Here is a 17,637-nt window from a genome sequence, read left to right as displayed (position 1 = left end):
ATTTATAATCTGGAAATCGGAAATTTGTGAATTTTAATACTTAGAAAATGTTATTTCTAATTTATGTTTAATTTTTCTTAAAATATGTATATTATATTAAATCAATTTTTTTTATAATATTGAGACAACTTATTAATTGTAAATAATTATGAGAATTTTAAAACAAATTAAAAAGTTATGTAAGAAGCATGAATAAAGTCAGATAAATTAGTGAAAATTATAAAGCATTTTAGATACACGTTTTTAAAATAGCTCAAATTAATTGGTAAATTTACTAAAATGATAGGAAGTAAAAAAAAGAAAAAAAAATTATATAAACAAAAGAGTTAACAGGTCTTAAAACATATTTACAACCAAATTATGAAATAAATATGGATGACTTGAATGTTACGTTCACTGCAACAAATAGAATATTACTATGAAGGTAATTTAAAAAAATTTTGATTTAGACTGTCAAATGCAAATTTTATTCTATAAAAAGTGATAACAGTAACATTTGCCAAAATAAAAGCTGTATAACTAAATATGCATACATACATTAAAGAATTAAGTTTCTAAATTAAAAAATTTCTTAAAAATTTGAATTATATTTATTTGAATAGCATGCGAAATTAATATTATTAAATAAGTAAAATTTAAACACCTATGTGAATACATAGATTAATAAATATGAATGTTAAATAAAAGTTTATGTATGGGATAAGTATGTTTTAAAGAATTCTAAAAATATTCATGTTGCACTTTCTTATCGAATAAAATAGGAATCTGAGATTTTAAGATAAATTCATATATAACACCTAAAAAAAATTGTTCCTCTCACATTTTAAAACGAAAATTAGAAATTTAAAATTCTAAAATAATTTAGCTATTCTATATATTAAAATTCTGGAAACTATACATAGTATTGACCCTTTTAACATAACATTACACTTTAACATAGCACTACACCAGTTACGTTAAGAAATAATCTAATATTAATTATCTAATAATAAGGTATCTTAATTTTTTCAAAAAATTAATGCATAAAACTACTGTTAAAAACTGATAAATACAAACAAGAAAAAATCTCAAGTCAAAATAAATCTGAGTTTAAACTAAAACTCTGTGCAGATTTAACTATATGTATACATATTAAATAAGTTAGTTACATAATTTATTTCTATTTAATAGTTAAAAACTAAAGCTTATGAGAATTAGCAGCAATAATCAGAAAATCTTAATCAAACAAAGTTTACAATAACTACAAATTTTATCATCAGATATAATTAAATAAACAGACATATTAGTATTGATAAATACAATCTAATTATAGATTAAAAATTAATTACAAAACGTTTTAAAACAATGCATGCCTATCCATAACTAAAGAAAAAAATTAGATGTAGGCCAAGAATATGTAACAAATTCTAAATAAAATAAGACATTATTTTTAACATGAAACAAGAGTTAAAAATATTGACGCTTAGATTTTTATACATCAAAATTAAAGATAACTTGACCATTTTGAAACTTTTTTTATAGCATTTAATGCACTTAACTCGTAAAATCTACTGAATACCCCGTATAATGAAAACTACATAAATTAGGAATATGTCCCTTAGAAGCGCTATATAAATTTATTTATTTCAATAATTAACTAAAAATCTTGCCGTCTTAAATTCACATAGGAAATGCCATTGAAATGGTTCGTTCGAAAAAATGTTTGGAAGGAGGCGGGGTGAAATACGTCATCACTGTCCCTGTCTATAGTAGGTCAAACCCCTGAAAAGCGACCTTGAGGAAGTTCACCAGCTGGACTAAATTTTGTGCTCCCTTGGAGAAGAAAAGCACCCCCACATGTGACGTTACATAACCACTTCTTGTTTTGGTGTCCCAGTAAATCTGCTCCAAGATTCTACCCCTCATATTACCTCCTGGGGTTAATTACAACCTTAGTACTGTTTGTCTACGATAGGTACTCTGTCCGCCACAAAGTCTGCGGCAGCCTGGTGCTATGGAAACAAGAAGAGAGCATTTTAGGGAGGGTGGCTTCGATGAAGAGGTCTCCTTTTCTTTCGCCTTCGATGATAGCTTGTATGGGGAGTATACCAGATTGGCTGACTCAGCCACCAGTAGGAGGCTTATTTAATCTGATTCAAGAACTTTTTTAAGATTCGCATGAATATTTTTTTCTTACTTAAAATAATTCTCTCGATTCAATCAGTTGTTATTTTTTAAATACAAAGGAAAAAAAGTGAGCAAATTCTGACATTAAGGGTAGTACAGGTTTTTTTAATTTTACGATGTTTATTATGAATGTTCATTGATTGTTAGATGGTTTAATTTCTAAACTTGCACATTTTTTAAAGCAGTTAATTTCTTTTATTACTTGAATTTTCTGGAAAAAGTGAAGAGCTTAAACTTAATAACTCTGATTTTAAAAGGAGATAAAACTTTTGCTGAAAATAAAAATAGTTCACGTTATCTGTGCCGGAGAAATATTAAATATCTTTGTTTTGATTATTAATTTTTAAATATTTATTTATTTATTTATTTTTTGAAACTGAAAGCAAGTGACCGCAACTAGGATGAAATCTAAAACTATCAACGATGATTTTTATCAGCACCCATCAAACCATCTGAAATTATCTAAAGTTTTTTTTGCTTAAATTACGTTTTCTTATTCATATTTTATTGTAACCTGTACAGTTTCTTTTCACTATTTATTAAAAACAGTTTTTATTAGCAAATTTATTTTTTTCTTAATAACCAATTTACTATGTATGATAAATTTATAGATGAGTTATTTATTAATAAAGCATTGAGCTGCTTTAAACAATTTTATACAATTTCCATACATATCCTATTTATCAATCGTTATTCATAGAAATAACAATTTCAATTTGTCATTGTATTTGGACAAATGGCATCGATGAAAATCAGAAGAGAGCTGAAACATAAAAAGGAACAATTTATTCAAGCTATTAAATTTAATAATTAATGAAAGAATTCCTGAAATTTTGAAAATGTTCGCTACTAATGCTTCTTTTGTAAAAACACGGTATCTCTTTTAAAACCATTTGAAGGCCAGGGAAAACATCAAAGGGGTTTTTCTTCAAAAGGTCTGAACATGTGTAAAAATAAATATTCATTCTCCTAACAGGAGTTTGGCATTTATGAATATTACAATAAGAAGGATACTCTTTATTATGAACATGAATTCAAAAAAGTTAAAGGAGGAAAAATAAAATAAAAAATTTACAACACAAATAAATTTTTTTAATTTTTTTTCTAAAAGAGTAGCTTTTGAAAAAGAGAAAAGATTAAAAAAAAGGAATCAAACGCTCTAAACGATGTTTCAGGCGCGAATGCTCATTTCTCTTAACTCTAGGGCTAATACAATAGATCGAAGAAAGAAGTCTCCTTTTCTCCCACCGAAACCAGTCTTAAAGAGGGACCCCGCACCCCTACTTGAAATAATCATACCTGGTCACCATAGTCACCGCCACCCCTCCAGACGAATGGCGGACAGAGTACCTATATTATATATATATATATATATATATATATATATATATATATATATATATATATATATATATATATATATATATATATATCTATCATATATATATATATATATATATCTATCATATATATATATATATATATATATATATTATATATATATATATATATATATATATATATATATATATATATATATATATATAAAAATTGGAAAATAAAAAAATTTAAAATCAATGGTATATTTATAATTTAAATAAAATACTTATATATTCAAAAGTGAAAATTCACGGGAAAGTGGTACTAATTCGTTTAGGAGAATCATAAAAACTCGACACCAATTAGTCAATGATGTTTAATTAATTAAGGTAATATATGCATATTGAAATAAAAGAAATAAGCTGTGTACTAGAAAGAAAAGCAAATGGAGTAAAGGTACTTATTCATCTAGAAGAACCGTAAGAAGTCGTCATATTGTCATTGACGGTCAATGATGCTTAATTAATGCTGGTAACATGCATTAATTGAAATAAAAAGAGTAACTTCTGTACTAAAAAAAAAAAAAAGAAAAAAAAGAAAGGAGAAAAGCGCATTGGGTAACCATAAAAATCTGCATATTATTACCGGCACTACTGCTGAATTAATATTGATTATGTGTATTAATTGAAATAAAATGAAATAAGCTGAGTGTTAAAAAGTCAAGCTCATGGAGGAAGGATTAATGGGAAATTCGCTTAAGAAAGCATTAAAATATCGCCATTCACAGATGACGTTTAACTCATATGTCTCCCTGACCGTAGTATGTACTACTGGTATTATGGTAATTGGCGATTTTGTTTTGATAAGAATTCTACAACGGGTTTTCTGCAGTTTCAGAATATATTTTTTCCGGTGTTAGCTAAGATAGTGTATTAATATTTTAATGAATTAGAATTAAAATAACTTTTTTCCATCACAACTTTTAAATATTTTAACAGTAAATTAAAGGTCAGATAAAGAAATGGTTATGTTCTAAAATCCTTATAAAGTTCTAATGTTTTTTTTTCCTTTCTTTTTTTAAAAATTAAAGTTTCTTTAGTTGGCGGCCACTGAAAAATACGTGTAAACTCAAATGTTGAAGGGTTATGCAATAAGTACCAAATATACAGGTATAAAATATATTGATATATTTGGTGATAGCCTGGTCGGTAGGGCGCTGGGCCCATATCCAAGAGGTCGTGGGTTCGATCCTCGCCGGCCGAAGACTCCCCGTGTAGTAAATGGTGACTGATGCACGTTAAATCTGTCGAGTCTCAAAGTCCTCCATGTTCCCACAACAAATCAATACCTCTGGGGGTACTGATCCAGGAGTTTCCTTGTCTTCTGGATTGGTTCAAAATTACAAGGCTACGGAGTTGAACGTTAGTAGTCATAAGCCCATGAACTTGGGTCGGCTGTTCAACGACGGTTATAAAATAAAATAAGATATATTTGGTGATTATTAAAGCTGCACCAATCAGTTTCAATATCTATACTTAGGAATTAAGTGTTTTACGGCCCCTCGAAAGGGATATGTACCTGAGGAAATAATGAGAAATTATAACTATCATGAATCGGTCGCGAGCAATGGCATCATGCCAAGAGATGCTAATTACATTTTATCTTTATTCCATTGGTATGAATTACAAACAAAGAGCTCTTCTTACTTCAATAACGCAAGGCCACTGAAGATTACAACATATAACATTAAGTAAGAAAAAAGAAATTATTTTTGCTATATTAATTCAAAAACTTAGTGGAAGAACAAGGTAAGTGCCATTTTCAGAATGAAAAATAGCACATGCATCCGAATTATTTTATTACCAATTTATTAGAAGGTGAGACTAATAATTCTTTGCTTTATTTTATTTACCACTGCCTAATCTATGTGTATAAAAACGAATGTGGGTGTGTGTGTCCTTTATAGATTCCTAAATAATCCAAACGAAATTGATGAAACTTAGCTTACAGATAGTTTAAAGCACGAGGAAGGTTACTGTCAATATTAGAACCTTCTACGACGAACCGTTTGAAGGGACTTGCGAAAAACGAAATGGAATTTTCTGATTGGTTAAACGTTAGTCATTGTCTTAAATTTAGCAATAGACAATTCAGTTTTTCACATATTTTAAGAACAACACCAGTAATAATGTCTAGCTTATAGCTCTATTTGATAAGAAAAATAGTTTATTACACATATTTAAATATTGAATTATTTTATATTCGTTGTGTCAGATAAATTCAATGAGCAACCTGATGTGGTAACACGCAAGGACTACGTCACCAAATTTATACTTTAAGAGTTATCTGGTACTACGCATTTTTTTTAAATTTATATTTCTCTTGAAACATTTTTTTTAAAAAAAAAAAATTATTTATTTAAAATCAACGGTAATTGAACAGAAAAACATATTTATGTATTTATAGGCAAAATTAATGGAAATGATGTATTTATTTGTTTAGGTGAAACGTCAAAAATCACCCCATTATTATTTACCCCAATGATGCTTAATTAATTTAAGTTATTGAAATAAAAGCATAAAATTGAAATAAAAGCATAAGCATATTGAAATAAAAGAAATAAGCTTTGAAATACAAAGCGATAGTAATAGAGTTAATCTATTAATTTGTCTAGGAGAACGGTAAGAAATAGTCGGATTATCAATGAAGACTTCTTCTTCTTCTTCGGCACGACAGCCTCTTACAGGCCTTAGCTGCCTCAATCTTGCGTAGCCTCCAACGCCTCCTATCCATGGCGACTTTTTTCCAGTTGCTAATCTTTATTACTTTGAGATCTTTAGTAGTGTCCTCCAGCCATCTAGTTGGAGGTCTTCCTCTGGCCCGAGATCCAGAAGGATTTTTAAAGGTGGCGATTCGTACTGCATTGTTTTCTGGACCTCTCCAGATATGGCCAAGCCACCTTAATCTATTGCTTCGGATGACCTGCACTATCTGTGGCTGTCCATAGAGTCTATATAATTCAAAGTTGTATCTGATTCGCCAACAGCCTCTTTCCTGTACTGGGCCAAAAGTATTTCGAAGGATTTTCCTTTCAAAAACACCAAGAGTACTCTCAGTGTCTGTGTTTAGTGTCCATGTTTCACTTGCATAGAGCAATACAGGTAGAATAAGAGTCTTATAAATTTTAATTTTGGGTTTTCGACTGATTAGGCTTGATCTTAATGCCATTAGGTTTGCCATTTTAATTCGGTTGTCTACCTCTGTCTTAATGCTGTTTTGGTCATTGATCACTACGAAGACTATGATGCTTAATTAATGTTAGTAATTTGTTAATTGACATAGGAAACTGATCAAAATTATAGCAAAAATATTGGAGAAAAGATACTTATTCATTTTGAATCGTCACATTATTACTGACACTATTCCTTTATTAATATTGATAATATGTATTAATTGAAATAAAATAAAACATCTATGTGCTAAAAAGCAAAGTTAAAGGAGAAAAGGTCCATAAAAAATTTGCTTAGGAAAACCGCAGAAAATCCCCATTCACTGATGACGATTAATTCAAATGTATCCCTGACGGTAATATGTACTACTAGTATTATAATAATTGGTGCAGTTTTGATAAGAATTCTACAACAGATTTTCCTTAGTTTCCGAAAATATATTTCCATTGGTAGCGAAGACAGTTTATTAATATTTTAATGAATGAGAACAAAAGAACTTTGTTCTACCACCACTAAACATTTTAATAGTAAATTAAAATTTGAAAGAGAAGTGGTCATTCGCCAAAATTATTGTCAAATTCTAATAAGTATTCAATTTTTTAAAATATTTTTTTCCTTTTCTTTATTTTTTTTTAAATTTTGGCCTTAGTTGGCTGTCACTGACAAATATATTTTTCACAAAACTTAAATGTTGAAGGGTTACGAAATAAGTACCAAATATGCCAATATAAGTATAAGATACTATGATATATTTCGTGATGATTAAAACAGAACCAATACTAAGCAGTTTAAATGCGGATACTTTGGAAAGAAGTGTTTTACGTCCCCTCAAAAAGGATATTTACCGGGGAAAATTATTTGATAATGGTAAATTTTGACTATTATTTTTTGGCAGCGAGTAATGGCATTATGCCAAGTGATGCTAAATACATTTTATCTTTATTCTAATGGGCTGAACTACAAAAAACAAGCTTTACTTACTTCAATAACGTAAAGCCACCGTAAAGGGCAACAAATGATATTAAATAGAAAAAAAATTATTTTGGCTATATTAATCGGGGTCGGGGTTATTAATAAATTGTCGGGGTTTTAAAACTTTAGACATTGTAGTGATAACCACCGAAAAAAGAGATCAGAAAGCTACATTGATTTAAATTTGCCACGTTGAAAACTTAAATGCGTAACTCAAAATTTCTGATTTTTTTTTTCGAAAAAAAAAAAAAAAACATATAATAGTTATTTTTTACTGTGCTCAGGGGCTACCGCTGGCCGTAGGTTGTTTAGCCTCATAGTGTAGTATTTCTCGCTCAAGCACCGTGGGCCGCCATTCGTATTAATGAGTGCTTTTAACTTTAACGAAGTTACTACGGGTTATTTAATTTGTGAAAATTAAATAACCGTTGTAGCTTACTATTAGATAATGAAATAATACTCAATTTGTTATAACATACTGATTATAACTATTTTATTATTTATAAACATTTTATTATATTTAGGATTGTTTTATTATTTTCTATTATTTATAGTTACTTATTTGATATTTGCAATTGATAAAATGCTTAACTTAGCGCAAAAACTTTTAATTTTGAAATTACAATAAGTATCTGAATAATGTGTGATAAATAAGCTTTAATAAAAAAGTAAAATGCATGAAATAAACTTGCTGATTTGGATTTTTGTTTTGCTAAGAAGTTGTTAGTTTACTTAGTAAAATTTTTTAAATGTGTGTGCTTCTCAGTTTACATAATCTGAAAATCAAATCAAAAAGATTTGTATAACAATTAAAAAAAATTACTTTTTTCAATTATTCTCTTTCATGGTTGTTGTGACTCTTCTTTTTTTCACAATTGCAGATTTATAAATTTTAAAAAATAAACTAAACGAATCGTTAGTTTTTAAGAGAAAAAAAAAACAATCTTTTGTTCTCTTTTATATCATCTTTTACAATAATTTGCAATGTGCAAACTCAAACACAATATATTAATTTTCAAATTTAATAATTTATCTCTTTTTAGAAAATTGTATTTTTATTAGTTGTGCTTTATTGAAATAGATTTAGTAATAAGTTCTTTGCAATAAAAATTTTGTCTTTAATTACTCTCTTGCTCTGAACCCAACTCAGAAGACAAGGGTGCCAAGTAGTCGCACTTTATTTGTTATTTAAGGTTTTCATTTTGGAATTTTTAGTTATACAATTTCAACGTTGTCGTTTTAGTCATAAGGGCTACTGATGATTTCTTTAAAATCAAAAATCATCAATAACCCTCTTGGTTTAACCTCGTGGTTTTATAGTTAGCTTTATAGTTAGTAACCTCGTGGTTTTAGCTCTACTCGATGCAAGTATTTTTAATTAAATAAAATTTCATTTACAAAATTGTGTTAATATTTTGCAATGTTTTTTCTTTCTTTTTCTTGTGCATGTAAAATAAATTATGAAAAAGTCATTCGGAAGAACTTTTTTTTCACGTGCTGCATAAATTTGCAAAAGACTTTTTTTTTTAAATAGAATTAATTGAATCAAACAAGAATAATTTAAATTAATAATACAATACTATTTGAATAAACTCAATAAACGCTTGTATAATAATAACCAATGAATGTAAAAAAATATCTTAAGTTATACTTAGCTAATATTTAAAAAAAATTTCACGACATAGAAAAAAAAACATGCAAAAGGTTTTTTTTACACTCTAAAATTTGAAATTTATCATTTTACTAACAATATGCACGTTCAAAAGTCGAACAACAGTTTAAGAAATGTCTGAAAAGTTTTCTTTAATCAAGCATTTTCCTAATAAAATTCATAAAATTTTTTTTGAAAATAATGTGATTTTAGAAATTTAGTAATATAATTTTTAATAATATTTATTCCAAAAATACTACAAAAATTAAAAAAAGCAAAGAAAAAAAGAATTGAATATATTTCAATAGTATACATATGAGACTAAAAATATCTTTTTTCTTTGAAAAATTTAAATGAAAATTTTCTCATATTCAAAAGATGAAAAGAAAAATTAAAAAAAAAAAAGAAAACAGTAAATAAATAAAAGGTTTCCTTATTATGCATCTGAATTTATCAGCAATTTAATGATAATTCAAAAACATTGAAAAAGATTTTTTGTATTACTCTCTTATATTGAACCCAGCTCAGATGAGTAGGGTGCTAAGTTATCACACTTTTTTTTTAATTTAAAAATTCCTAGTCAGGAAATTTTAGTAATACAATTTCATTGCTGTTTCTAGCTATAAGGATTATTCGTGATTTTTTATTACAAATTCGTGTTAGTAGTTAAAAACACGATGCGACAGATTAACACGGTGCAAATAGTTTTCATTAAAGAAATTTTTAATTACAAAATAATATCAATTGTTTTTCTGATTGACGGCGGTTTTTTTTCCATATAATTGAAAACTTTTAAAACGTTAAAAACTTTTTGAATTAGAATTAATCGTACACTAAATCTAAAATGTTATTTGAATAAAAAGAAATAACGCTGGTTAAATAATAACGATTGAAAAACTGTCTATCTTAAGAAAAACTTAGTTGACATTCAATAGAGATTCTTAAAACAGAAAAAAAATTAAGCATAAGTTTTTTTCTGTCTAATATTTGTAATTTACTATTTTACTAAATGTTAATCTTAACAAATTTCGATCCTTTAATATCTCATAATATTTTTGTTTCTTTAAAAAATTCCTGTTTAGAATTGTAGATAAAAGAGTAAAAATATCATTATGTCTTGATACATTTAGATGGAAATTTTCCGCATTTTCAAGATTCGCGAGCTGAACAGAAAAATAAAGAAAAGAAATAAGAATGAAATAAAAATATGTTTTTTTTATCATGCAATTCGCAAACGAGTCAAAAACAAAATTTATGTTAACCATTTTTGCTGTTAAAAACCTTCTTAGGTTCTTGGCTACTTTGCAAACAAGCCAAGCCAAATTTTAAAATAACCCCGAGAAAATCCCTCCAGTTAACCATTGCTCATGTCAGGTCTTTTATTCACACTCACCCCTTCATTATCATTCTTCTGATTTCGACTTCGAAATTTTGTGGCAGATTATCAGAGGAACTCTTGTTTTCTGCAATTATAAAGAACTGAAAGGGTAGAAACACCTGTCTTGACTTTTGGACCCCCCACAAATCGTTGACCTTGTCCTTGTAGCAGGAAGCATTCTAATTCCTATTGAAAATTGAAATAGGTGTGCTATCACTTATTCTTAACAACCATATAATGGAGACGGTGCTTCCAAGACATTTGTATTGTTGGAGGTGACATTATCAGTGCATTAGTTCAGTTTATTTGGTTATTTACCCTTCAGAACATGTTTGACTTTTCATTCATGCAGAGACGTAGCTACTAGGGTGGCGTAGAGGAGGGAGGCACCATTATGCTCTCCTAGTGTAGTCTATTTCAATCCTCGTTCGCTAATTTTAAGTTAGCAATTCTGATTTGTTAATTAAAGTTTTTAATACTCAAACAATCAACGGGGGCGGAAAAATCTAAACATGTTTTCACATCTCTTTTTTACATTTCGTAGTATCTTTCAATACATGTAAAATACATGGTCTTCACCTTATCACAATTTGGGGTATAAAGTGTAATTTTTCTTTTTCAACTTTTTCTGGCAAAACTTCTGCAATGAAGAGTTTTCGAAAGGTGGTTAAATAGTATACATTTGTCTGTTTTAAATTTTGATATATCTATATTTTTGTGTAATTTACGTAATAAGAATGTCTGAAAATTTCTCAAAAAAAAAAGAAAGAAAAAAATCAAAAAATTAACAAATGTGTATTTTAAATGGCTGATTCGAAATAATAAATAGCTGATTTTTATTGCTTTAAAGTTATAATCGAGAAAATATATAAAGAAGTTCAGAAAACAATTAAACACTAATTTTCATATTCAATGAAGCAACCCCTTAATCTTCCCCCTTTCTTTATATCATTTTTTTTTTAAATATATTTTTTGTCGTCGAATAATATGACATAATCAAAAGCTTGTAAAGTACAAAATAAATAAATAAGTAATAAGAAAAGGCAAACCAAAAATTCTTCTTCAAATCTAATATAGCGAGGTAGAGACCTCTTAAGTTGGGAAATCTACCTAAGTTGGATATTTTTTTCCCTACCAGATAACGAAATGCAAAAAGGTATTGCAGGTAATGTTATTTTCTTCTTGTGATTGGTATTGTTAAGGAGAAGCACTTCTACAGGCATCTTGGATGGTAGAAAAAAATCTTGAGGGCACATTTCGAAAGAAGGGGAATGTGTATAACATTACAAATAACGTTCAAATATCATTAACAGCAGTCAATTCTGAATTTTATTGAATATTTGTGTTATTTAAACTAAATGTTCACTACTTATTCATCTAAAAAAGAAAATTAATGACACATTGAATAAGTGAAACAAAGACGCCTTTATTTCATTTTCTTAAGAAAGGAGCTTTGAGAATTAATTTTTAAAATGAAATTTCTGATGAATTAAAATGATAAATAAGTTTAAACTAAAAAAAAAAAAAAAAAAATAAATAAAAAAAAAAAAGAAAGAAGGAGGAATGACTGGAAAGTAATGCAATGCAATAATACTATATGAGATATATATGCTATATTTTCACTATACTATATAATATATACATTTGTGTGCGGGTTAAGTAGAAGGAAACGTACTTAGATATGAATTTTAATGTCCTTTGGCAAGATTGTTATATACTCCCACAAACCATTTGTTTAAATACATTTCAGTCTTCAAATGCATGAATAGAAAATGTTGGAATATTGTTTTAAAATTGAATATTGATATTTCTTAAATAATATATGTATATTTTTATCCAATTTCCAATCTTCTTAACATTTTTTGCCTCATTTTCCTCAAAACTTTCTTCAACTATCAATTCTTTTTTGCTTCAACTTAAAAAAAGCTTATAGAATTAAGTATATGGAAAATTTAAAACTTAAAATTTCTAATACAACCAATTAACTAACCTTAGGTCCCATATTAGGGAAAATTGTTTCTTGTATAACAACTATTATGCTCGCATTCATAAATATTTTAGATTATTATTAAATTAAAGGATGAAAATCTTATAAAGACTTTCTTAGATGTTTTCAATGAAATATTTTATAATTTTAAATTATTGTTTTGGAGTAGCGAATGAATTTTTTTATTGCTATTACTTTAAATATTTCTCTATAACACTTGCTAATATTTTAAAATATTGTTCTCCGATGGGGACAGTATCTTACAGTAAGCCATGACTGTCCCAAAGAGTTGTTTCCCATCGAAGTCGAGTATTTTTTTAAAAATTAGTAGCCTGTTTTCAATATGGTTGCTCAACTTTCAGCTTTTGCTGCCTGTAGCGGTCGGTTATATTAGTCGGATATATGTTTGAAACATGCTTTTGAGGCGAAATCTTTATCGAGTAGCATCTGAGTGAGCAAGTAGCATCTACTTGCCAGTATCATGCTGCGATCAGTTTCAACATTTATTTCTTTTTCCTTATTAGTGTCAGTTGTCCGATGTTATAATTAATTTAGATTAATCAGCTAAGATTAATTTGAAACATGATTTACCTTCTGCACATCCACTTCAATTATTTGTCTCGCTTACCGAAACTGAAAGCGGTTAGTACAATGTTCACAAAAATGAATTATATATATATATATATATATATATATATATATAATATATATATATATATATATATATATATATATATATATATATATATATATATATATATATATATATATATATATATATATATATATATATATATATATATATATATATATATATATATATATATATATATATATATATATATATATATATATACAGATATATATATATATATATATACACATACAGGGTGATTCTAAAGAAATGAGCAAACTTTTAGGAAGTGATTGTACACACCCAAGCAAACAATTTTTATCAAAGAATGCATGGTCCAAAACAAAATGCAAAGGTGCTGGCGCATTTGGAAAGTTGTTTGATGCAAACGTGAAAGCTCCATTCCTGTTGCGAGTTACTGCGCTGCGTTACTTGTCACCAAGCTTTCGGCCGCTGCAGGGAAAGTTCGTGATATGCCTGGTGTGTTTCAGAATGTTCGCCTATCTTCTCTTCGCCGTTGTACTGCGTCCATAGCCGCTGCCGGCCACTGTTTTGAACACTTATTGTAATCACATGCCATTAAATTTGCTTTTATAACTTAACTCCATCGTTCTTTGTGTGTTTTTGCCTCATATAAGAGCATGAACTTTAACACCCTCTATCGGTTTTGCATTTTGTTTTTGACCATGTATTCTTTGATAAAAATTGTTTACTTGGGTGTGTACTATCACTTCCTAAAATTTTACCCATCTTTTTAGAATCACCCTATGTATATATATATATATATATATATATATATATATATATATATATATATATATATATATATATATATATATATATATTAATACATTTAATTACATTTAAAAATAAATAAATTTAGGGGATGGTTGTGCTTTGTAAAAAATATTTTAGGTGTTACTAAAAAAAATAATTTTAGGTAAAATTCCTAAGTTTAGGAAATTAAATAATTTCTCATAATTTTTTTAAATGAGAAGAATTTGATAGAATTTCTAATCTAAATCTTATTTAATGAAATTTTGATGCTTAAAAATTTATAAAAATCATCAAAATAAGTCATATTATTTAAAAAAAAAATTACATTTCATAATAATTAATTGAGCTTGCTATTCTTGGTTAGTACTAGTTTAGAACATTAATCAATAGTAAAAATTAAATAAATGGAAGTAACTTCAGTAGCTAATCTAAATATTTGTGAAAATTTTTATTTAATCTATTTGTGTAAAAATCGCTGCGTAATGTCAAAAATACGTTTTGAATCATAAATAGGATACAAAACTTGCTCACGTGAATCACGATGTAAGTAGTCTAATTTTTTGAAAGTGTGATTGTGCATTCTCGTCATTCAACTAATGTTTAATGTGTGTAATTTAATTGTTGACAACAGTAGTAGACAATGGGGTCCAAGGGACGAAAGTGACGTCCCCATAGAACTTTAAGGGATGCTTATTTCCGTTGTGTTTATTCAATTGAATTAATAAATGATTTACGATACCATCTTACGCTTAAAAAGTCTAGGATTTATTATAAATAAAAGTAATTGGTATCATCTTTTCAACTAATATAAATAAAAAGGAGCATGATATTTTTAATAACGTACACTGTTTAATACTATTTTATGTTAACTAAAAATCTACGTAATTTTTGAATCAGTAAAAATATAATAAATATTGATAATGAGTATACAAATTTTTTAAAATTAATTTCGTATTCAATTGTTTTTTAAAATTTACTGAAGCTAATTAAAATATATTTTTTTTATTTAAAAAATTTAGAATCATTTTATACTATGCGATATATATATATATCGTATAGTATAAAATGATTCTAAATTTTTTAAATAAAAAAATATATTTTAATTAGCTTCAGCAAATTTTAAAAAAACAATTAAATACGAAATTAATTAAAATGTAGTTTCAGTACAGGACTAAAGAGAATAGAAGGGCTGGTTCACTCCTTTGAAGTAGCTCTCGCCGCGCCAATCCTGCGATTTTCTCTAGTGACGTCACTTTGGCGCAAAGCTCGCACTTTTACTTCAAGAACGGAGCGTTCGGTTTTACTAGTTCTAACTAATATTGGAGCATTTCTTTTTGTGAGATATTCTAAGACATTTGTTATTTTCTATAATGACTTTCCTCAGTTTTTGCAGTGAATTTACAAGAATTGAAAACTATTATCGAAATGCCAGTTTGCGCGATTGCAACTTGAAAAAATTCTGATAGAAAAACAAAAGAAAAAAATATAATTTTCCGCGTGTTCCCTAAAGTAAATGAACAGCTATGTAAAGAATGGATTCCGAAATGACACAGTTAATATAAAACAGCAATACGTTTATTCTGTCGTAAAGAACTTTTATAAAAATTCATTATCTAAATAGAAACCGCCTCGTTACTTCAAAAAGAAAGGCAGGTGAAAAAAATTAAAAAATGGATAAAGTCAAAGAAAATTAAAATGTACTTAAGTATAAATAAAACATATAGTATATAGTTGGAATTCTCCTAATTTCATAACATATTTCTTAATGTAGTTATTCTAAATATTTATGATTTTTTTTTAAAAATTATATTCTCTTAAATTTAAATATCTATAAATTATATCATCGTAAATTTAAATATCTATAAGCAATTGTAAAATTTCTAATGTCATTATGAACCTAAATTATTATTTTGTTTCAGTAATTAGCGTTTAAAGTTGATGTTTCCTAATGATTAAGTATGAACAAATTGCTATTAACGGCATATTTTAAAACCAGGGATTCAAAATTTAACTCAACTTATTGATATAATAGTAAAACATTTTTATAAGTTTAAAATGGTATTTTTTTTAATATAATGGCCAAGAAAGTTTTTTTGAACTATGTTTATGAACTGAAATAATGCATTAATTACGTAAAGTTTGAAGGTTAATAACCAGAAAAAGTCTAACTTATTTTTACAAAGAGAAAGATGCAAAGTTATCATAATATCTTTGCGATCTCCGAGTTCTGTAGACACAGTGACGTCATGAAGAGGGAAATCGTAGCTTCAGCTCTAAGAGCGGAGTGAACTAGCCCTTCTATTCTCTTTAGCCCTGGTTTCAGTAAGGCTCTTTATTGCTGAAATCCACTAATCGCTGACATTTTTCATGCATGCGATTGTGAAGCTCGTAATTCTAAATTTACTGTTACAACTGAGCTAAAATTCATAGATATTAAAAAGATCATATTGTGTGAATTTTGTTCTTCTTCAGATCATCATACAGTTCTGGTTATTTAACAGAAATCGGAGATACAAACTGTAGAATAAAATTTATATACTCTGCTAACTTTAAATTCAAAATTAAATTTATTTTCAAGTTCGAAAGTAAATTTTTCCCTAATTCCTTTTTATTGTGGAATGGCACCAAGCAGAGGGAGCAGGGGGAAAATTTCCTTCATCATCTCGGTTCGGCAAGAGCCTGTTAATAAATTTGTTTAATTAAAAACTTGAATGACGCTTACAGACAATCGCACTAGAAATCCGCTTTGAAACTAACAAATTAAGACAAATATTTTTTGAATATATCACAATTCTAGTTTATTTTTACTCAATCTTAATTTAAATCAATATTTAATAAGTAACATTTTTATATAGAAAACAAAATTAATGATATTTTGATCCAATACGACAACCAATAAGAACTTGTTTTCTCAATTCTATTATTCTTTCCTACATAATTCTAACTGCAGTTTGTACTTTTTTAATGAGTTTATCTTTTTCAGTGATTCTTTATTACTTCACAATTTTCTTTTGCCAACTATCAATATAAAAATGATTGATCAATAATTTTTGTAAGCAAAAAAATATAAATAAGTAAAAAATAAGTTAAATAAATAAACGAAAACAAAGTTTATTACTTGCTCATGTAGTAAATATTATTTTTTTTCAAAGAAAATGAAAATTAATTAAAATTTTGAAAAAAGGATATATATATTTTTTTCTACATTTAATTCATTATGCACTAATTAGAGTTTAAATGCATTTAGTGCAAAATAATGCATTTAGTTTAAATAGTACATTAAATGCATTTAGTTTAAATGCATTAGAGTTTAAATGCAGAGTTTAAATGCACGAAACATTATGCACTAATTAGAGTTTCTTTAAATTCATTATGCACTAATTAGAGTTTAAAAATAATTTTATGATTTTTTTTACGCAGAAATAAGGTTTTGAAAAGATTTCTTCTCATTTACAATGCATCCATATAAATTTTATGAAAAGAATTTTTCATTGTAACAATAACCATCATTCAATCTTCTAA

General features: G+C 27.2%; 1 protein-coding gene across 3 annotated transcripts in view; it reads right to left on the bottom strand.

Moving 5' to 3' along the window:
• The window catches only part of LOC147806500 (uncharacterized), a 251,109-nt gene that overhangs the window by 17,418 nt on the left and 216,054 nt on the right, over positions 1-17,637 (bottom strand). The gene's annotated exons all lie outside the window — the stretch shown is intronic.

The sequence above is a fragment of the Parasteatoda tepidariorum genome, chromosome 8, assembly GCF_982258835.1.
Source record: "Parasteatoda tepidariorum strain Cologne lab strain chromosome 8, Ptep-v5.0, whole genome shotgun sequence".
NCBI classification, from domain to species: Eukaryota; Metazoa; Arthropoda; class Arachnida; order Araneae; family Theridiidae; genus Parasteatoda; species Parasteatoda tepidariorum.
The sequence above is the reverse complement of the archived record's forward strand: the minus strand, read 5'-3'. Positions and strand labels throughout refer to the sequence as shown.